The following is a 22378-nucleotide window of genomic DNA, read 5'->3' on the forward strand; positions in this document are numbered from 1 at the left end:
ATTTGACAGAGAGAGACATAGCTAGAGAAGGAACACAAGCAGGGGGAATGGGAGAGGGAGAAGCAGGCTTCCCGCCGAGCAAGGAGCCCGATGCAGGGCTCGATCCCAGGACCCTGGGACCATGACCTGAGCCAAAGCCCGACGCTTAACAACTGAGCCACCCAGGAGCCCCTCATTTTAAGTTTTAACTCTTGTGAATTACGCCTAAGATTTTGAGTATGGGATAATGGCAAATTTATATATTTTTAATGAAATATACAAAGTCACATATATACCAACATAACTGTTGTTAAATTCAGGCTTCTATAAAGCTAACTTAGAAGTCCACACCATATATAGTCAGCAATGATATTGAGTGTTACAGTTATGAATGGATAGGACGATCATTTTGTCTTGTGATGGGAGTTTAATTCGATTGCCCATCAGAGCCGCAGCTCAGACTTTATTAGTGAAGTATTTTTTTTAAATAGTAGGAACACACGTATTCATATTTGTGAAAAGATAGAACAATGCTTATACTGTATTTTTAATTTGTAGGCATACTTCTCAAGCAGAAATTATCTATCCTTAATGGAGATAAACACAGATAAGTACATTATGTTTGTTTACAACCAGATTACATATTAATCAATTAATTTATATTCTAAAATCTCAGCTCTCGGTCTCATTCAATTTGTTGTACAATGAAGTTCTTGAATCTCTCTCCTATGCCTCTTTTTTTCAAGGTAATAAATCTCAAAGGTAAATCAAATTAAGTTCTCTAAGCTTTTTAATACCCTATTTGCAAACTGTTATCTTGTGTTATTGTGTACAGATAATATACTAGAAATAAAAGGAAAAATATGAACAGGGAATACCAATAAAATTAATTTTCCCAGGCCACAGAAACTAAGACCAATAAATCTACAATGAAGGGATTAAAAATGGTCAGCATCCACTGCTCTGTTATACTCCATCACTTTTTGCCTTTCTGGTCAGTGCTTACACTATTTACACAGGACCATTTCCTCAGGCCCAGACTTCCATACCACCTTTGAAAACTGCCAAGATGACACGGCCCTCAAAACAGTCCAACACTCTAAACTCCATTGTATAATATACTCAGACTCTCTAGATTTAAAGTAATGTTTCTCCTCTCCCATTTAGCATATAAATGCATAAAAGTAAAAAAAAAATTGATTTGTCTACTATGTCTTAGGTTCAGATAGCATAGGTAAAGTCAAATTCAATTTACTTCAATTTTTATACATTTTGTGTTTTGTCCTATTGTTAAAATATCTTTGTAACTATGACATGAAAAATACAACATTTAAGCAAATTTTATGCTATGGATAATTCATATACAAGTTTTTCTGAAATATAAGAGAACAGATAATGAATTTAAGAATAGCATTGTCTTAGCATGAAAGAGTTAATTGCCAATGCTTGATTTCAGTTGCATTGGAAGATCCTGCTATTAAAGAGAAAAAGAAAACTTTTTAACCATGGGCTGATTCTTGATATTTCCACACTGAATGCCAGTCATATGGCTTAAACACTTGACCCTGCTTAAATGAATGTGTTCTTGAGAGGAGTAAGAAATTCAACTTCTATCATATATTTATGCCTTATTATATATGGTTTATAAATCCTTGACTAGAAGAGTGGGAGTTCAGAATGTGAGAGAATTGAATAACTAAAAATTAGAAGAATATGGAAAGAATATGAAATGCAAGCACTCAGGGTGTTCAATGCCACTAATGTATACAATTGCTGATTCTGTATTTTTGCACTCTGTGCTTCTTACTAATATCCCATATTAAAAAGGATACTTGAGGAGAGGGGGGTGGGGGGATGGGTTAGCCTGGTGATGGGTATTAAAGAGGGCATGTTCTGCATGGAGCACTGGGTATTATATGCAAACAATGAATCATGGAACACTACATCAAAAACTAATGATGTAATATACGGTGATTAACATAACATAATAATAAAAAAATAAATTAAAAAAAAGATACTTAAATACAAGTAACCCCCACACCTCAAAAGTGTTTACAATATCTTTGGTGTTCTATATTTTACTTTGTCCTTTTCATGATTTATAAATTGCTATCATTTCAGTGGAATGTTTAAAGCAATAAAAATATTTTTATTTTTAGTAAAAAATAACCTAAAGCAAAGAAGGAAGCTCTAACCCCCATGCCAAAATTTGCACAGGGTGAGCAAAGGCACTTCAAGTATCAAACCTAATTTCTTTTATTTTCAAAAGAAAATTTAGAAAACATGGATTCAATGGTTTGCCAATTATAGTCAGAGGCAAATCTAAGATTAGGACAGAAATTTCCTAATTGCTCAGTCTCAGTAATTAGTGTACGTGGTATCATAAAAATCCTTCCATTCACTTCCCTCTAACGTTGCCTCCCATCTATTCATATCTTTGTCCTGTGTTCTACATGTGCTCTCAGTGGAAATGTCAACAAAGTATTACTAATGTATGTAATCATAATTGAGGTTGTCAAATAATTCCTTAGGATTATTTGACAACCTTAGGAATTATTCTCCTAAATAATACTTGTATTTTTAATGACATTTGTTAGTCAAATATCTAAGCAGAGACAAAACATTGCAGTGAGAGGAGAGACTGGTATTTAGGAACTTACCCTATGGCTTCCATTGTCTACCAAACCATTCACTCGCACTACTGTTAACAGGTATTTACTGAACATGTCCAAGTTAAGCTTCTAATCACAGACTTATCCCAAGATGCTTCACACCGGCACTAGGAGAAGGAGGGGGGTGGGTTTGATGGAATCCGTAGATACAGTGAGAATAAAAACAAATACAGCTTTTGCTTAAAGTTTGTTAAACCTTGATCTAATAACCAAATATAAAGCAGATTTTGAGCAATACGGGAGAACTATTAGATATCCCTAATATAATCCCAAAATTTTTATGGGAAGCTGCAAGGAGAAAGGGACAAAATCTGGGCCAGGTAATCAAGGCATAAAAAATTGTATGTCACTATTGATATATAATAATGTAGACAGACATGAAACTACTGGAAAAAGTTTAGGGAGAACTTAGGTCATCAAGACAAAATAAAGGGAATCATGGATGCCAAGTTCGAGCACACAAATGAGGGAGAGCCTTCAAATGTTATCTAGAGTATAAGGTCATGAGAAGAAAACCATACAACGTCATAGGCAAGAATAAACTGGGACTATGGAATGAAAAATAGGTACAAGAAAGCCAGGAACATTGCCTTAGATCTGTCACAAACAGGAGTTCCAAGTGGGGTCATGTTGAAAGGGAACCCTTTCCATGCACAAGGCGTGAAGTAGGTAATTGTCTACCAAGCTTGATGTCAGATGCATGGGAAGGCCCTACTATATAAAACAAACAAACAAACAAAAACCTCCTTTATCCATTGACTGGGTTTTGATTTAATATTTAACACCTCAAGCATTTGGCCTAAGGTTTTGATACTCCAAAGAAAAGAAATCTGTTGTCAATTCTTTTCACCTCAGCAAGGCAACATCAGGATTTATGGTGAAATCTCCGGTCTTCATAAACCTGAAACCTATAGGATTAGTAATCAAACTGTGGTTTACACACTGGTAGTTTCAACATAACTTTCTTCATATTTTTTTGGTACTGTATACATGCTCTTATCATTCTGAAAGTAACAGTGAACTAATAATTATGTGTATTCATGTTTTACTCATCTAATATTCTCATTTAAAATCCTTAGAGGAAGGCATTGTAACTTTTATTAATTCTTTTTTTTTTTAGATTTTATTTGAGAGAGAGAATGAGAGAGAGAGCATGAGATGGGGAAGGGTGAGAGGGAGAAGCAGACTCCCCGCCGAGCAGGGAGCCCGATGCGGGACTCGATCCCGGGACTCCAGGATCATGACCTGAGCCGAAGGCAGTCGCTTAATTCTTTATCCTCGAAACTTAGTATGGAATCTAATATATGGTAGACATTCAGTATTAGTTGATCTGAAACTTTACTACAGGTAATTTTGTTCAAAAAAAGAAGTAATTTTCAGCACGTAAATCATATATTAATTCTCCTGATTGGCACACAGTCTGAAATGGTTTTTTTTTTCTTTTAATTTAGGTAAGTTCCCCTCTCTGAATTGGCTGCCATGTTTTAAATTTCACCATCCTCACTACAGAATTAGTTGGTGTTAAGAATCCAAATTATGTTTCTACTTCTGTCCAACTTATCCTTTGTCCTTGAATGTCACTTCTTTTTTCCTAGATCTAAATTCCAGATAATACTATTGATTCTTTTGTGTGTAATGTAGAGTGATGTCCTTTATCCACTTTCAGTAGGACATGCTGTTTGAAATGCTTTCTCCTAGTAAAGTAATATTTTCTGATGCAATATTGAATGAGCTACCATAAATCCTTCCTCAAATACTGTTGTATAAACATATATATATTTAAAAATACATACACACAGGCTCTCACCTGTTCATCTTTCAAACCAAGAGTTTCTATTTGGCTGTGGTTCTAGGAACAATTTGTATCTCTGGAGTAGAGTGAAGCCAAATGTTTTGTCTTTGTTCATTCAGCAAGATGACTGAAGCAAGTGAGTTCACAAAAAAATATAATTTATAAAGGTGTCTAAAGAAGGTTTTGAACGGGATGCCTGGGTGGCTCAGTTGGTTGGGTGGCTGCCTTTGGCTTAGGTCATGATCCCAGAGTCCTGGGATCAGTCCTGCATCAGGCTCCTTGCTCAGCAGGGAGTCCGTTTCTCCCTCTGCCTGCCACTTCCCCTCCTTGTGCTCTTTCTCTCTGACAAATAAATAAAATAAAATCTTAAAAAAAAAAAAAAGAAGGTTTTGAACAATTATAACATTTTATCAAGACACCAAAACTCTTTGCCAGGGAGTTCTTAGATTCATGTAATAGTTTATTCAACACTCATAAATATTTCTCTTTTGTCACTGCATTATAATAAGATATTTTGATGTGAGAAAATTTAGATGAAGTCAGATATGGCATGGTTGATCTTATTTCAATCAGCCTATGCTCTGGCTTTTTTTAAAACTCCCTTTTCTCTGAATAATACACTTCCCCTTCTTTGGAATATTTATTAGTAGTTAGAAACTAACTCATTTCTGCCTGTACAGACCACATCCTTAGATCCTTGGATGCTCTCAGTTTCTTCTGAATAAGTAGCCTACTCCATGACCTTGCCACCTGCCACAGCCAAATGAAGTAGGTGGACAGTCAACTAAAACAGGGTCAATGGGAATTTATCTCCAAGGACTGCAGAGTTGTTACCCAGAGAGATTAGAGGTGCAGTCCCTGCATTGAAAGAGTCTAATGTGGCCGTCACTGGACTGACATGAGCAACTGGAACAAAGAAATTTGATGTGCCAGGAGAAAGATGAAAGAAGCTGACCCACAAGGAGAAGTAGAGATGAGAGAAAATATGAACCCAGAAAGAGAGACAGAGAGCAAGAAACTGAGATAATAGTTTTCTTAATGTCTGATTATCTTATATCCTGGTTCTTATTCCCATGACTAAATCCTATCTGACCTTTACTAGAAATTAGGAAAATTTTCTAAGTATAAATGTTCTTCCTCACCAGCATAGAATTCAAGCTCATGTTTGCACTTCCAAACTAAGACTATACAGGTCTCATAGTAAGTAGTCAAAAAAAAAAGGCGGGGCGGGGGGGGGAATATTGACTAAAATACAAAGGCCATTTGTTTAGATACTTTTGTTCCAAGAAATCAAATAGATAATCTTTAACTCTCATATCTGATATAATCATCACTGAGAGAGTCCCTGATATAGGAAAAGCACTGGGTCAATGATTTTACATTATCTCATTTTATCCTCCAATAAACCTAGGAGTTATGTGTTATTTCCAGTATTTCACAGATGATGAAACTGAGACTTCAACTTTCCTAAGGTCATAGAGGCACTAAGTGGTGAAGACAGAATACAAATTCAGGTCTCTGACTCTGATCCCGTGTTCTTTTTATATATAATTCATGTGAACTTGGTCAGCTTTGTTTCTATGTATCTAGTTTATGATTAGATTATTCTTTAAGTATAATTTCAGATTAAAACACTAAGCTAAAGACTACTAAAATGGCTTAGAAGGTTTGTAATTATATTATTTGTTACTTATTGCTTGTCAAATTAAGTGAAAGAATTTGAAAATTAAGGGACATGAAATCAGAGATAGCTAATGGCTAAAGACTGAAAGAGGACTAAATCAACCAAATGCAATTTAATCTAATATAGGAATTTATTTTGATTGTGCCTTTTAGGGAGTAAAATGGTATCTTTTTACTATCTTTAATTCCAACAGTACTACCTTTTATGAAGATAAAGTTGGCAACTTTTTTGTTGAAAAAGTATGTACTTTGTATTCTCTAAACATGTTAGACACGAATGAATAAATAAATACCCTTATGACAAATATCTGAAAAAGATGATTCATAGAAATGAATATTTTAACAGCATTGTTATAAAAACTCACATAACAAGTAGCTACTACACATTTGAGAAGATATTTCTTATTAATTTAAAATAGATTTCTCTCTCTGTGACCAAAATATTCATGCAAAATTATAAGTACTACATTATTTTTAATGCACTTTCAAAATGTTATATTTTGACAAGGGTTGGTGTGACATTGTACTTTCCAGTGAAAAGATTATCCCAAATTAATGACTCAGATAAAGCATATGCAACCCCAAGTTTTATTTGTACAAAATAAATCCATGAAAATAAGTTTGACTAAGCTACTAAAAACAAGTCTCTCTTTATAAGCAATATCATTTGCAAATACCCTTTTGCTAGTATGTCATCAAAAGACAAAAAAGTGACTTAACTCTTCTAAAAGTTATATCATTTTAAACTTTAAAAATCTTGACCAGCAACTAGCAGATTAAAAATAATTTGTACAAATTTAGGAAAATAATTTTTGAAACATCACTCTCATGAAAGATTTTAGAATGGAGACTAAAATATAGCTATACATTTAAGACTTTGAGGAAAGAATTTCTTTCAGATGATGAAAAGAATCTCTTCAGTGTTACTTTAAGCTTTACGTGATTTTGTTTTGTTTTGTTTTAATGAAAAAGAAGACTGAGACACCAGACACAGTTCACTGAGACAGTTCCATACATTAAGCAAAAATATCAATTATAGAGAAAGTCTGGAAAAGGAGAATTTTTAAAGTAAAGCAATCCTTAAAAATAAGATAAATGTCTATGGAACCAGCGATGAAATATCAGATGTGAAAAACAGAAAGCAGGGTTGAAACTTCAGGTGTTTGGGCTTTGTGTCCAGCAACAGGCACAATAGATGGGGGAAGCAGAGATTTAAAATGCCTCAGTGAGGTAGACACTGAATCTGGGTTCAGTTTGGATCCAGGCCTATGAATGGGGAGCAAAGAAAAGCTATAATTTTCCCAAGCAAATGACTTATATAAATAGGCATACCTAAGAATATGAGGGAGGGGCACCTGGGTGGCTCAGGTGTTAAGCGTCTGCCTTCAGCTCCGGTCATGATCCCAGGGTCCTGGGATCGAGCCCCACATCGGGCTCCCTGCTCTGAGGGAGGCCTGCTTCTCCGTCTCCCACTCCCCCTGCTTGTGTTCCCTCTCTCGCTGTGTCTCTCTCTGTCGAATAAATAAAATCTTTAAAAAAAAAAAAAAAGAATATGAGGGAAAAAAACAAACAGAAAAATCTTCCCATTAAGATCAGGTACCAAGCCACTTGCTAGGCCATGACTTAATCTGAGGTTTCCCCACTAACCCCAGAAGATGTAAGTGCTAAGCTGACAATAAAATATCTGGTTATATACACAGGATTATAAACACCAAATTGAGACACCCAAAACCAGACAAGAGGAGCACAGAGAGGGAAGGAAGGGGAGACAAATGCCATCATAGCTGGGCCTACAAACCAAAATTCCAAAACCAATGAGGAGAAGAATGATAAGAGCAATAGATTAAAAAATCAAAATTCACAAGATGGTCACTTCAGATACAATACAAAATAGTGTATCTGAGATGACCTTAAGATAAGTAATTTTGCAGATTTTCAAAAGCACAGGAAAAAGGTAAACATGAAACAAAGATCAGGACAATATGAAAAACAACTAGTTCTAAATATCAGGTATTAAAAATGTAATTATTGAAATTAAAAATTTAGCAGATTTTTTTTAGGTTGAAAAGGAACACAGTCAAAGAAAGTATTATTTTCTTTTTTATCTTAAAAAAATGCACAGCAAACATAGATGAGCTAGTAAGATAAAGAGTGAAAACACAAAAAAGAAGTTCAGAAATAGATGTCAAATGACTGATTTAGTGAGAGGATCTAATGTATCTCTAACAGGAATGCATGAGAAAGACACTGAGGAAATGTTGGAGAAACAATACCAAAGAGGTAAGGCTGAGAATATTCTAGTACAATTGGAAGACATGAATCTTCAGTTGGAAAGCACACTTGGAAGAACAAGCAAGATAAACAAGAATCACTGTGCCAATGCATTGTAGTAACATAATGGTAGTAGTAAGTATTAGATAATATTAACAATAAATAGTACATGAATAAGTAATGAAAGATTTTCACATTTAGAAATATCTGGGAGGGGGGTTCCCTTCTCCCTAGGAGGCCCAATAAATTAAGATGTTCAATATGTTCATTTTTCAAAGTATTAAATAAAACATTCAGAATTCCCAGTAGTAAACATCAAATGTTAAGGGTTTTTTTTTTTCTTCCTTTCTTTCCATTTTATTGTTTTGATTTTCTATTGGAGCTCAGTTTGAAAGAATTGTTAATTACGCTTTTAAATTAAAAAGCACATTGCCATCATATATCACTGCCTGTCCTCTTTCTTCTTATTTTTGCCTTTCTTTCATGATCACTATTCTTATTCCCTTCATCCCATTGCTAATGTGCTTGATTTTGCCCTTAAATATAACCTCATACAAGTTCACAGCTGGAAAGGAATTTTGCTTCTGATGAATCATACCTTGAGTCTCACTCATGTCTGATTTTGATATTTATATGAGACTTTGGACTTTGACTTTAGAATTGATGCTGGAAAGAGTTTAGAATTTAGGGGCTGCTGGAATGGCATGCATGCATTTTGTAAATGAGAATGGCATTAATGTTGTATAGCCAGGAGTGGAATGGTATGGACTGAATTATGTCCCTCCAGAATTCATATGTTGAAGCCCTAATGCCCAATGTGATGGCAACTGGAGATGGAGCCTTGGGGAGATAAACAGATTTCAAAGAAATCATGAAGGTGTGACCCTCCTGTTGGGATTAGTGCGTTGTAAGAGGCACCAGAGAGCATGCTTCCTCTCTCCACCATGTAAGAATACAGTGAAAAGCCTTCTGGAAGCCAGGAAGAGAGCCCTTACCAAAAAACTGAATCTTGATCTTGGACTTACCAACCTCCAGAAATGTGAGAAATAAATCTCTGTTAAGGCACCCAGTCTACGGTATTCTATTTTGACAGCCAGAGCTGATTAATAACAAATATTTTTTCCAAGTTTCTTTGTATTTCTTTATTTATAATAATTTTTGTTTTTCATTTTTCTTTCCTGCCCTGCACTTGACAGATCCAATTTCTTTTGATGGTTTTAAATTCATTCGTTCTTCAATTTTTTTTTTTTTTTTTTGGTCCAGTCACTACTCTAACCCTTACTATTTTCTTTTTTTCTTTCCTCTTTCCTTCCTCCCTCCCTCCTCTTTTTTCTTTCTTTCTTTCTTTCTCTTTCAATTCAACAATATCTCTGTCTTCCTGAAAGGCATGGTAAATATTTTAATACATTTTATCTTCCTGGGGTCCCTGAGACCTTCCATGGCTTTCTCCCACAGCAAGTTCTTTTCTTCACTAGACTTAAAAAAAAAATGCATTCCAGTCTAAGAAAGAAAAAATAAACCTTAATTTCTTAAAGAAGATATAGGAGAATATACTTACGATCTTAGGATAGGGAAAAATATTCTTAAACCAGATCCTCTCCAAAAAAAATGTAATACTAACTTTTTGCATTGTGCCAAATAGGCAATGAACAGGGGGGTCAAATACCAATTGACTGGTTTCTTTTTCTCACTATTTTGAAATTTAGATTACTAGTTCTGAAAGAATCAAATGCAGTTTTACTCGGAGAGAAATCACGTCTTATTTTGGTAAATTTCTGAACCATTTTGGCCCTTAAGATTTGCAGACTAATAAGCAAATTTTGAACTCCATCTAAGGTTAATTCATACTCTACAGAGCTGACTCCTCGCAGCAGTTAACACCTAAGCAGGGCAGGCAAATAGGCTTGATACTTGCCCCTGTGTTTCCAACCTCCTTCTTTTCCTCAGGGACACACAGGTTTTTGCAGCGCGCAATTTGCAATGAATTAAAAATCGCTCTGGGAGCTTCCAGGTTGGTGAACACGTGGAGACGGGGGCAGAGCCGTGCTCCTGGAGAGAGCATGGACCCTCTCCTCCCGTTCTCTTGCCCTGGTACTTTGTATCTCTTCCTCTGCGTGTTCATTCTCAGTCGGCTCAAAAGCTCACCTTTCCACAGAAGTTCCTCTTTCTGAAATGCGCGCAGCCTCCTCGCGTCCAGCTGAGCAGTGAACCCAGAGATGATGGGCCGAGACCGCGGGAGCCCCTGGGGTGCCCAGACCAACCCCCAAGTGGGAGCTACAATTTCCAGCGGCCCCTGCAGAGGGCGCCAGTCCGCGCCGCGCTGTTCCCGCCAATTCCCGTGGTGGTGATCCTACGGCGTCGAGTCCCGCGCTCTACGCAGGCGGAGACGTTTGACCGCCTGAGCTGCCCCAGCTGCTTCAGCTTTACTACCTGTGCCGGCTGAACGATGGCGGAGTGATAAAAAAAAATGGCTTTCACACGGTGAGTTTTCATTCATTCTACAAGATGACATTTACATTTGCTACCAGTCCTTCAATACCCAAAGTGATCTAGAAAGGAGATGCACGAAGTGCGCGGTATATTCCCACAGACCCAATCAGCGTAATAACAGTGAAGCCCGGAGCTTCCCAGGCTCGAGATAAAGAACTCAGGTTTGACATTGTTATCATAGGCTATGACAGTGTGTTAGATGTTCTGGTTCTGTAGACATGTTCTGAGTCTCAGACCCTCAGGATGATGGCCATTATGCATCATCGACTGAGCACTGAAGGAGGGCTTTGGATTTAAGCATCATCTCTAGATATCTTCTGGAAGGAGGGGTGTTCCTTGTTGGGTCTGTGATAAGTCAGGAAATTGTCCTCCGCAGTACATTCTGGGATACTTGACTGTTAGTCTTGTGACGGGTGGTGAAGATGTTAAGAGCAAAGTTCACCTAGTCAAAGAATTCACCTTTGGTATAAACATAATTTTAAAATACGTCAAAAAATATGCCTTGGTTGATCAATATATTCTTGAAAATAAAGAAAGCTAGGATAAGATTCTTGAGACAATTCATGAGGAACTTCCAACAAATGTTCCAAAAGCATCACAGTTCACTTCAGCATTGGGAGCATTTCAAGACGGTAGCCAGCAGATGTCAGAATAACATAAAAAATGACAAATGTGGACCCAGGCTTGAGTGGGAGATCACGCCCCGACCCTGTTTTCCATGGCTGGATATCAATGTTAGCAAAGAATCCATCTTTTACTGAAGAGTTCTCTTAATATTCACACTAAAATAGGTTGCATTTCTGTGCCTAATGATTTACAGAAAGTAGATCAGTTTGATCCCTTTGCTGTTCTAAACACAGTCTCCATCTGCCACGAAATGGGTAACATTTCCACTAATGAAGAAGAAAAAGAGGAGAATGAAAACTGAATCTGATATCAAACATAGAATCAGAGATTATAAGAAGTCCTTTCTAGCTCCCTAGATGGAAGTTTTCAAACAGTTTCGTGAAAACCTGGGTAAGTCCTGAAAAGGTTAAGTTCTCAAGAAGAATGATTTCAAAAAGACTTCCGAAGATAACAATTACCCCCAAACCAATGTGGATATTTTCAGTCTAAAATCAAATACTTAAAAGCCATTCAATAAATATGGCAGGACCATGTATGCATCTTAATGCTCAAAGCAAAATTTCCTTTTCTTGAGAAATAATTATGTTGAAAATACTCCTGAGAACACCAAAGGAGAGTGTCAAGATTCCTTGAAGGGGCAATAAGGGGAGGAATAAGTGGATTGCAGGTAAATTTATAAAATTTAATATTACACAGTGATAATTCTAAGATTTCCAATATGAATACTCAGCTCTACCAATTGCTGTAGATAGAGGTAAGCGAGCAGTAATATGCCTGAGATTTTAATCTCACCCTAATAGATACAGCCTCCATATTTCTGCAGTGACTATTCTAGGTGAATGAGAGCTTTGTCCTTAAATCTTTGACCCTTAGTTATACCTGAAGTGTGTATTCATTCATTCAGTTACTTCCTAATTTTGCTTACTAATATTTTCATTAGTCAAGCTACACTTTTAAAAATTATTTAAAAAATCATTTTAAACTGGGTGTCTATGCCTAAGAAAACTTCAATTCAAAAGATATGAGTTACTATATTACAATATTAGGGCCTAGTAGAGTATCTTTTACAACTAGGAGTTGTAGCTCCTAATTTCTTCCCTCAGAAACAATTGGATTAGTCCCCTATAAAGAAACAGCTTAGGAAAAATAGCTGACCTCTCCAACAAAACTGTTGTATTTGTCAAAACACTTGGACTTTCTATATATCTGATACTTTAATTTTAAAGGTTTTGTTTCTTCCTTGTTTGATTTTGTGCAATAGATTTTGAAGTATCAGATTTCTTTTGCCTGGCTTTACAGCCAATCGAAACATAACGGTTGTTCTGGTTTACATCCTATTTTCTGAGAAACATTAAGAAGCAAGCTATTGGGCTAGTGCTTTCCATGACTTATGAAAAATTTCCTTTCTTTGCATTTCCTTTACAATGTTTTCTCTATAGTTACACAGTCTTTTTTTTTTTTCTTTTATCTTTTCGTTTACATAGAGCAGACTAATGCAGGCAATACACTGAAATGCCTTTGCATTCCTTTCTCTTTGCCAACTTTTTTAAGAAGTATTACAGACTATTGTGCAAAACAAACAAACACAAATGCCACTCTTGATTGTGGTCTATATATGAGGATCGTGAAAATGGCACAGTAAAAAACAACCTAAATCACAGTTGATTTGGGAGAAATGGGATCAGTGTGCCTTATGAGAAACATTAAGTGAGATTTTAGCTCCATCTAGTGTCCTGTGGTAGGATCATATCTTGGAAATTAAAACTAAGCCATCATAGTAGACAAGACTCAGATTAGGCAGCTAGCATAAGGCTGGGCACTAACTCAAAGCAGCTCCAGTCAAAGGCATGTTGTTTTGTGTTTCTTAGTTGCTGTTCTGAAAAACAGCAATGCAAGAGAAACATTCTTAGATCTAAGGAATTTGCCTAATACTTACAGAGCCAATCAGTGCAAGTGCTCTTTCATATATGAGCTTTAAAAATAGGAAGGTTTGAGATGATAGAAACCCTGATTTGCTGAAAATAACAATGAGATGGTGATGAAAGTCAGGATGGCCGTAACACCTGGAAATAACAAAGTTCACAACACATCTAAGGACAATTTTACATATGCACGAATGAGGACATATTGTGCTTTTTTTCCTTTTAGTGCAAGTATATTTCAATAATAACCATTTTAGAGCTGGATTGAGATAATAGACAAAAAACAAATGAAGACCTAGAGGCTATGAATAATAAAATAAATATATTTGATTATATAACTAGGCTATATTTAGGAGAAGGGGGAGCTTAAATTCACCAAATAGAGAATAATCTTTATTGTATACCTATAAAACATTTACAAAAATTAATCATGCACTTGGCTAAAATGAGTATCTTAAATCCCAAAAGTAGCGTGTTTGTAGATCACATTCTCATAATAAAATAAAACTAGAAAAAGAATTTTAAAAGTTTCATAATTATTTAGGAATTAAGAGGCACACCCAACTCTTGAATCAAAGGGAACAAAAAAGTAAAATTATGAACTAAAAAACAATGAAAAGGAGAATACTTTATAGCAAAACCTAGGGGATCTAGAAAAAGCAGGATTGAAAAAAAAGTTTGACCTTCACAATACTCCATTATTCATGAAGAAAGATGAAAAATAAAGGAATTAGTATTTATCTCAAGCTATTAGAAAAAGAATGACAATCTCAAATGAGGAAAGAAAATTAGTAAAGATGTAAAGAACCAATTCGCTTAAAAATGTTTTATTAAGAAACAATAATATAAAACAAAAACATGCCTATTTGTGTCTGGTTGAAGGGGCCAAACACAGCATTATTTCAAAGTCATCCCAGCAAAGTTTTCAAAGTCTGACTACTCCATGAACCCAAATCAGAGGCTTTGAAATTTAACATTTTTAATAACTTTTTCAAAGTGTATCAATACTCCATCTAATTTTGAATTGCCATAAGAGCTTCTTACCACCCAACATGGGTATTGTTTCACATATTCCTGCACAGAGGTTAGGAGTAATTGCCCAATTTTTTCTCTATAGGGCCCAAAAGTAAATACCTTAAGTTTTGTGAGCTGGATTGTGTCTGATGTTTGTCCCAGCTACTCAACTCTGCCATGGTTGCTCAAAAGCAGCCATAAACATTTAAATGAATAAGTATGGCTGTGTTCCAATACAAATTTGTTTATAAGGAAAAAAAAGAGATTTGGGGATGAATTTAGCCTATGGGCTGTTTTACTGACCCTGGGTTCGACTGACTAGGGACCATAGATCTATATGTGAGTATATATAAGCAAATTCACTTCAAAACAAAGAACATATCCATTTGAGAATGATAGTAAAGATAATAATAAAATAATTATTATAATTACTATTATAACTATCACTTTGGTGGGGCCTTTCTACAGATTAGGCATTTTATATATTTTATTTTATTTTATTAAGTGTAATTTCTCACCTAATATACATATCAACGCTATGAAGTAGGTAGTGATATCACTGCCCTTTTCCAGATGGAGAAACTGAGGTTTAGACACTTAAGATATCTGCCTAATGTTCTAATTGAAAGGTGGCAGTTTGAGATCTGAAGTCATGTCTGCTGAGTTCAAGTTCTAAAGAGCTCCACAGCAATACTTGGAATCACGGTATCATATACCCAGCACATGAAGGTGTTTTTCAGGGTTCAGGAAGTTATTGCTACATGTCCATATTTCTCTGAAGGCACTTCCACTCCATTTCCCAGGAAGCAATACTTCATCCCATCCTCCCTTCCCACCTTGCTCCAGCATTGAGTTCTCCCTAATGGTGGAAGAAGTGAACATTCCAATTAAGAGTTCACCATCCCCTGAATCACATAATCATCAGGTTAGGACCAAAGCATTATAACTGAGGCAGCATGGACCCACTCTCTCTTGTCCTTTTGGAGTGAGTTGTGTCCAAGCACAGCAAATTCTTGCTCCTATAAATTGCATGGAATAAACTGAAGAAGCAGGGCTTCTTTTAGGCCCAGCTTGTCTGCCTGCAATGTGATGGACAGATCAGAGACTTGAGGCTGAAAATAAAGATAGAAATACCCTGCTATGTTCTTCAATCCAGTTTTGCTAGTAAAATTTCTGAACCTGTTTTAATACTTACTGGGTTCTTGTCTGACTTTAATTGGTTAAGTTCCCAAAGATGGGAAGAGTGAATAATTAGGCTCACTCAAACCTCCTGACTATAGGAACCATAAAAATTATAGTACATGCCTGAGGCTACTTGAGAGTCCACATTATTTCTGAAATGTTATTATCTGCCTAGAGTATACCCAAAGGCAGAGTAACTCTAAAATCTGTTGAATTCCCCTCCATTTCTTTTCCCAAAAAAATTTCTTTTTTTTTTTTTTAACAGTATTTCATCTATTTATTTATTTATTTTTATTCTTATGTTAATCCCCATATATTACATCATTAGTTTTAGATGAAGTGTTCCATGATTCATTGTTTGTGCATAACACCCAGTGCTCCATGCAGAATGTGCCCTCCTCAATACCCATCACCAGGCTAACCCATCCTCCCACCCCCCTCCCCTTTAAGAGAATTTCTTAAACAATTGCCTATAATGAAGTTAATGGAAGACTAACAAATTATAATATGATCATGAAACAGGCTGGAACTGAACCTAATGAGACAAGGTGAAATTGCAGAAGACTGGAATGAATTACAAGGGTCAATGGTAGTCACCACTTAAATGAACTCTTTGATATGATGAAGTTCAACTACAATGTGATGATTAAGGCAAGAACGAGGACATTAAAGGAAGAATTGTTTTCATGGAGTTCAAATGTTCATCCGTATGTAAGAAGAATGAAATTCAGGCACAAAGATACATTCTTTGAAAAATATGGTGTCAGGCCAATAAGTTACTGAGGAAAAACCTCATTTGTTTACAACATTTTAAATAGCTCCTTTTAGATTCTAGAATCTAAAAGTCTTGCCTAAGCCCATGGCTTGGGACAGTCATAGAACTTTGCTTTCATGCAATCAGGCAGAAATACAGATTCTCTTGGCCTCATCTAGTGAGATCACAGCCTGTCAGTTTGCACTCTGCAGCTACAAGGAAAACGAAACTTTGGAATGTGAGAATTCTGCCTGGGTAATTGTAACAGAGGTGAGAGAAATGTCTGGCACATAAAAAGTTTGTTTTCTTAAATTTGAGGATTCAAACTTGCTAATCACACAGCATTTAACAAGCACAGTCAGAAGACAGTTTGGAATTATTTCTGGTTTATCTACATAGGTTCAGTAATAATATATAAAGAAAGAGGTTTTTTTTTTTTTAAGGAAAAAAACCTGTTGTATTTGAATATAAAATGTACCAAAAAATAATTAAAATAAAATAAAATTATACCACGACATGAATCCTTTCCACTATTATTTAAATATATATTTAATCAGCCTTGGAAAAGTTCTGACCAGTAGATAGATGGATAATGATGTGAAAATGTTGAAGTTCAGAGCAAATGGTCAAGAAAGAATTCTTGAGGTGTTTTCAGTGCCAAAAGGATGGTTTTATGAAAGCATTGGACAGGACCCGTGGGCAGAAAGAGCTGTACTGGGGTTGTGAGGAGTAGCGCTGTTGTTGGGAAAAGGTCATTTACTACTGTCTAGTAAAATCTGTCATGAGACCCTTCAGATGTATATCAGTGGTCCCTATGATTGCCAACATATAACTTGCAGGGTAGAGATAAAGGAAGTTTCCGAAGGAATTTTTATATGTTAAAGGAGACTCACAGGATCCTGGAGGTCAGGCTAATGTTAAGCTAAGGTTAACTTTTGCCCTTAGCAAAGTATTTTTTTTTTAAGGATTTTATTGATTTATTTGAGGGAGAGAGCACAAAGGGGGCAGGGAAGGGGCAGAGGGAGAGGGAAAAACAGACTCCTCCTTGAGTAGGGAGCCCAACTAGGGGCTGACCCCAGGCCCCTGAGGTAATGACCTGAGCCGAAGGCAGACGACTGACTGAGCTACTTAGCCACCCAGCCCTTAGCAAAGTATTAACATCAGGGTAGTTGAGTTCCTAGAGGAAGATCACTCTCCGAAGGACTTGTCTCAAGGACTTGTCAATGGGCTGTAGGTTGTAAGGATATTTAATTTTTTTTTTTCTTTTGCCTTTGTTCTCCACATCAGATTAGATGTACAACAAATGAAAAAAGATAAGCATCTATTAATTAGATACAAAACTGAAATTAAATTTTAGGTTATGGGTAAATTAATAGAAGACTGTATTCTAGTAGAAAGTATATAATTTGAAATGTGAATTGTAGTTTCGGGTGTGGATAAAAGGGAGTAATTAACACGGGAAATTGTAAACATTGCTTCTAATTTGCTAAAAAAGTTTGGTTTGAACAGTGTAATTCCAGAATGCCTTTTAGGTAGTGGAGTTTGTATATCAAACAGTTACATGCTTGGATTTATATCATTAACTCTCAGGAGCTATTGTTTTTTTTCCTCCAATAATCAAAACAATGGCATAAAATATGTGGTACTTCATGAATAAAACACATATCTAAATCAATGTCTACAGGTATTTACATTTACATTGCCTCTTCGCCTTCTCCCACTATCAATCTCTTACTCCTCCAGGGGTAATTCAGTTTTGAAAAACTAAGATACATTGAAGCCACTTAAACCATCTCGGAAAACAAAACAAAACAAAATTGGATTTCTTTAGAATATTCCAAGAATTGCTTTAATTCTCTGTCCTCAGCAATAGCAAAATAATCGACTCTTTTAGGTGAATCAATACTAGTTCTTTTTTCCTTTGCCAACCTTAAAACAAAACAAACAAACAAAAACCAAAGTTATGGTCATACCATAGGGGTATTAAATTCCCATTGCTGTTGTAGCAAACATCACAAACACAGTGGCTTAAAATAATACAAATTCATTATCTTCTGGTATGGAGGTCAGAAGTCCTAAAATCAAGGTGTCCAGGAACTGCATTCTTTTTGGAGACTCTAGAGAAAAATCTGTTTCCTCATCTTTTCCAGCATCTGGAGTCCTCCTGCATTCTTGGGTTCATGGCCCTTTCTTCTATCTTCGAAACTATCTCTGATTCTGACATCTTGTCTCCTTCTTATAAGGACTCTTGTGATTACATTGGATCCACTCAGATGGAGGGGTAGTCTCCCCAACACAAGATCTTTAATTTAATCACATCAACAAAATCCCTTTTGCCAGGTAAGGTAACATACTGACAGGTGTTGAGGATTGGGACATGGACATCTTTGGTGACGGAGGAGGATGTCATTCTGTCTACTACAGTAGCATTTAGAAACTTGAGTCTAAATTTAATGTGGTCTAGAAAAGAGAAAATAATAGAGATGAAAAAGAGAAAAGCCTTTTTCGAAACAGTTTAACTTCCTTCCTTATCACTAAAACTACAATGAAAGAGGTCAATGTAATTTCTATGGGATATTAAATGGGAAATAAGTTCTGTTAAGGCAGAAGCTGGCCTTTTTTCGACAGTAATTATGTAATTATTTTAATCTGTTTTATGAGATAGTTAAACAATTTGTAGATGTAAATTGCCTTCCCTTTCCTATTATCTGCTTTATCTGTCCTTCTACAGTTATGTAAATGGCAGTCAGAGAAGGAGTTGAAAAAGAACATCACATTTAAAAATTTTGTAAAAGGTATCTATCTGACCAGCTTCATGATTATACTCTAGTCCAAGCCCCAACACTTCACACATAAATTATTATGCATCTAGTTAGTAGTGTTTTTTTCAAAGCTGCCCCCTACAGCCTATCCTAAATATTCTCTTTAACACATGCTGCTTAGGGAATCACTGTTTCTTCAACACCTTAAATCACTTACCACCTGATGGAGTGATTCGTTAATCAATTCCTTCATTCATTAATTTATTCTACTGATTTTTATTGGCTATTTTCTAGAGTATGTGAAACTGGGTGCATGAGGGAGTGTGTGACAAGCAAAAAAAAAAAAAAAAGGAAGTGCAAGCGTTTTCACTGCCTTTTCCAGGCTCACCACGGCTGTGAATTATTTTGTGGCTTTAGGGAGACCATAGCATACTGGTTAATGATGAAGATCATAGACAGTAGACTCAGAGTTTCTAGGTTCAGACAGGGGCTCAACCATTCTCATCCTTCTGATCTTGACAAATTACTAACTCCTTTGTGCCTCACATTTTTCCTCATTAAAATAGAATTCTTTTAGCCCTTATCTACTGGGTTTTTTGAAGTTTAAATAAGCCAATCTATGTAAAGTGCTGAAACCAGTGCCTGACACATTGCAAAGCCCTCAATAGATGTTAGCCATTATTTCCCTTTCCTTACTTATTTCTATAAGGAATATCTCCTAACCAAGGAGCCCCATGCTTGTTCTAATAGTGAGTAAAAGGAAAAGCTGGAGAAGAGAAGGTGATAAGATTTGCTTTGGCTGGAGCACAGGATTTCTCTTGGGAGGAAATAGAGGAAAGATGGAAAAGAAACAGATGGCCAAGAGATATAAGAAATATTGAAAGTGAAATAAAGTAGGGAAATGATTTTTAAGAACATGCCTTAGTAAGATACTAAGCTTTTAGAAATTTTAAGAAGATTCAATAGAAACTAAAATTGTTTTTATTTTTTTTAAGGTTGCCAGATCATTTTTTCATTCATTAATTCATTCAGCAAATTATTAATGGAGCTAGAACTATATGTTCTATCTTGTGCTAGGTGCCTGTGATAGTCATGAAGAAAAAAACAAACTAGGGTTCTGTCTACATTTAGCTTTTGTTCAGGGAGATGACAAACATTGATTGAATAATGAGACATAGAAATGTTAAATTATTAATGTTGCAATTGCTGTAATTGTAAAAGTAGGGGAGTTTGATCCACTCAGGATGGTCAACAAAGCTTTTGTTGGTATCTGAAGGATGATTAAGGGAGGGAGCTTGGCCTGTTTTAAGAAGGGAAGGAAGGGGTGTGGCACAGTGAGTGCTTGAAGTGAAAGGGGACAAGGGATAGAAAGATGTCAGACCATATAGGGCCATGTGAATCTTTCTATGTGTGTGTGAGTTTCCATGTGAGGCTTAATAAAGATTTTGGGTTTTGTCTTTAGGAGAAATGGGCTGATGTAATCAGTTTTATATTGTGAAAGGATTTTTCTTCAGAGACTGCTTGGAATAAAAGATATATGGACAGACCAGTGGAAGGCCATTGCATTCATACTGAGGAGAACTGAGAGTGCCTAGGATAGGGTAGTGATAGCATACAGGTGGATGAGTTTATGGATTTAAAAGCTGTTTAAGGGGCGCCTGGGTGGCTCAGTCGGTTAAGCGACTGCCTTCGGCTCAGGTCATGATCCTGGAGTCCCGGGATCGAGTCCCGCATCGGGCTCCCTGCTCGGCGGGGAGTCTGCTTCTCCCTCTGACCCTCCTCCCTCTCATGCTCTCTGTCTCTCATTCTCTCTGTCTCAAATAAATAAATAAAATCTTTAAAAGAAAAAAAAAATAAAAGCTGTTTAAGAGTGAACAAGTTCCACTAATAATGACAGAATAGGTGTGAGGTTCAAGGAGAAGGTGTGACAGATGACTTGTAATTTTCTGGCTTGACTAACTAGTTGGATAGATAGCAGCTGCATTCCTGGGAAGACTGGAAGAGACTAGAAATTGTGTTGGATTTATTTTTTATTTTTATTTTTTATTTTTTTTTGTGTTGGATTTATTTTTGACTCTGAAAAATCTTTCCCCAAAGTGAAAACAGGGTTTATCTAGAATTAAAATCATCACCCTAGAGATGAGCCAAGAATACTGATGAACTATGAATGTGTGATTTTGAAATTTACTGTTAAAAGATACGCAAAATGGGGCACCTGGGTGGCTCAGTCATTAAGCATCTGCCTTCGGCTCAGGTCATGGTCCCAGGGTCCTGGGATTGAGCCCCACATCGAGCCCCGCATCGGGCTCCCTGCTCCGCGGGAAGCCTGCTTCTCTCTCCCACTCCCCCTGCTTGTGTTCCCTCTCTCACTGTGTCTCTCTCTGTCAAATAAATAAAATCTTTAAAAAAAAAAAAAGATATGCAAAATGACCAGACTTGAATTTTAATTTAGAGGAAAAGGTATTAATCAAGGCAGAATATATAAAATATTGTTTAATGTTTGGTTTTATAGTGTTATTTTAGTTTCAGGCATATAATATAATAATTTAACAATTATGTACATTTCTCAGTGCTCATCAGAATAAGTGTATTATTAATTTCCTTTGTCTATTTCACCCATCACTCCACCCACCTCCCCTCTGGCAACCACCAGTTTTTTTCTCTGTATTTAAGAGTCTGTTTTTTTGTTTGTCTCTTTTTTCTTTATTCACTTGTTTTTTTCTTAAATTCCACATGTGAGTGAAATGATATGGTATTTGTCTTTCTCTTACTGACTTATTTCACTCAGCATTGTACCCTCTAGATACATCCATGTTGTTGCAAATGGCAAGATTTCATTCTTTTTTTATGGCTGAGTAATATTTCAGTGTGTGTATGTATTTATATCTCACATCTTTATGCATTCATCAATAAATGGACACTCTGGTTGTTTTCATATCTGGACTATTTTTTTTAAATTTTATTTTATTATGTTATGTTAATCACCATACATTACATCATTAGTTTTTGATGTAGTGATCCATGATTCATTGTTTGCGTATAACACCCAGTGCTCCATTCAATACATGCCCTCTTTAATACCCATCACCAGGCTAACCCATCCCCCCACTTTCCTCCCCTCTAGAACCCTCAGTTTGTTTCTCAGAGTCCATAGTCTCTCATGGTTCTTCTCCCCCTCCGATTTCCCCCCCTTCATTTGTCCCTTCCTACTATCTTCTTTTTTTTTTTTT

General features: G+C 36.1%; 1 pseudogene; it reads left to right on the plus strand.

The window, feature by feature from the left end:
• Window positions 1–1895: 1895 nt before the first annotated feature.
• Window positions 1896–12017, plus strand: LOC102725909 (DNA primase small subunit pseudogene; annotated as a pseudogene).
• The last annotated feature ends 10361 nt before the right edge of the window (window positions 12018–22378 follow it).

The sequence above is a fragment of the Leptonychotes weddellii genome, chromosome 3, assembly GCF_054177405.1.
Source record: "Leptonychotes weddellii isolate Sample4059 chromosome 3, ASM5417740v2, whole genome shotgun sequence".
Classification (NCBI taxonomy): Eukaryota; Metazoa; Chordata; class Mammalia; order Carnivora; family Phocidae; genus Leptonychotes; species Leptonychotes weddellii.